The following is a 1988-nucleotide window of genomic DNA, read 5'->3' as shown; positions in this document are numbered from 1 at the left end:
CAGGGCCAAGTATCTGGGGGACCACCTCACCCCCAAAAACACCCCTAAATTAGATATCATGAGTGTAGCGGGCTGAAATAAAGTATTTTAAGAATGGAGTACACCTTACATCCAAACTTAAATTCTTAGACCAATAAACATCATATGGGATTCAGATAAAAACACTTATATTGTTAAACTGTTAGTCAAGCGATATACTATTTTCGTAGAATGGTATTTCACTAAAAGCTCTTTAATTGTCGAAAATAAATATTGCAAGGGAAATTTTGTTCTATATAAAGTAAAAGAAGGCGCAGCGGAGCGGGCCCGGTTCAGCTAGTTGTCTATAAAAAAATGTTAGGAAAATAATTCGTTTGAAAAGATGTTATTGAAATTGATCGAAATCTTTCTTTTGGGAAAAATAATTTCTAGGATGCCCGGGAAAAATATGTCTTTCAAATTGCATCTTTATGGCTGGTACTATGTTCGCATTTCACCGGTGAAAACACAAGTTTTTCACGGTTACTTTTTCGAAACACTAAACAAATCTCAATGATAACATAATACTTTTGTGAAGATTTCTTCATAAGTAATGAGGGAATGTCATATTGAATGAAAGTAGCACGATCTTTGGCTTCAAAATCTATTATCTAAAAAAGTAATCATAAAAAATTTCGCTAAAAGCGAAAACCCTTCACCATAGGATGGGGGTATACTAATTTCGTCATTCTGTTTGTAACACCTCGAAATATGCGTCTGAGACCCCATAACGTATATATTCTTGATCGTCATGTCATTTCAAGTCGTTTTAGCCATGTCCGTCCGTCTGTCCATGCGTCCGTCCGTCTGTCTGTCGAAAGCACGCTAACTTTCGAAGGAGTAAAGCCAGCCTCTTGAAATTTTGTACAAATAATTTGTATTAGTGTAGGTCGGTTGGGATTGTAAATGGGCCAAATCGGTTCATGTTTTGATGTAGCTGCCATATAAACCGATCTTGGGTATTGACCTCTTGAGAGGGCGCAATTCTCATCCGAAATGTTCACGATTTAATTCCAATTTTTGGGCGAGATTAATCTTTTTAGTCACTGTAAACAACATAAATAGCACTCGTATGGCAAAACATTCTGAGTACGTATAGCCTCAAAAATGTCAAGCTTTACGATAGAGCTGTCAGTTGGCAGATTGCAACACAAGGGTTGTCCAATCGCGAAATTTAAGAGTCAACCCTCGTATTCGAAATTCAGATGAACTGCCGAATAATTTGCGGCCAAACAAAGCGATAATAAAACTTTGCCATAGATTTCGTGTACCAAAACAAAAAAAAAAGCAGCAGAAGGAATTCATAGCTATCACTTGCTACCATGTTTACTACCAATTTCATTCAATAAATCTTGTCAGTAACGGTGTTCATGCCCAATAACCTACTAAATATAAACCGCTAGAAGAGGAAGAGCCAGGAATCAACTGGCCTTTAGTTTAATTAAAAGTACATTTAAACATTTCCACTTTCAAGATTAGCTTGGAGTAACCGTCACAAAGTTAAAACAGTAACCTGTTGCATATTCAAATGCACCCAGGGCACTTGTCTGATATGGAACATGTAACGAATGTCTCAAACAAATTCCAAATCAAACAGGTTCTGCTGCCACAAAGTAAAGAAGATAAAGCACGCACGCATGACAGATTTTACAAATACTGTGCGTGTCGTGTATGCAAGAGACAACAAAAAATGGTTATCATTTATCCTCCTCTGCCTTGACCATAGCAATTAGTTGGGATACCGAACTGTATTTGGTTGGTGTAAATTTCTTTCATATTGAACGTTGCCATGGAGAAATACATTAAGTGGCTACACGTAGACACTGACTGCTATAATATATGGAATTGTATATTCAAATGCTGACTTTGGGAAACCGATCTTTTCGGAATGTGCTTAAACAAAATTAGTGCAACATATTGTGTTTGCAGGATCAATAAGTCTTAGACACTGTCAGGGAGGAATTGTTATT

The sequence above is a fragment of the Stomoxys calcitrans genome, chromosome 1 (genome assembly GCF_963082655.1).
Source record: "Stomoxys calcitrans chromosome 1, idStoCalc2.1, whole genome shotgun sequence".
In the NCBI taxonomy this organism is placed as follows: Eukaryota; Metazoa; Arthropoda; class Insecta; order Diptera; family Muscidae; genus Stomoxys; species Stomoxys calcitrans.
This window is presented reverse-complemented; position numbering follows the sequence as displayed.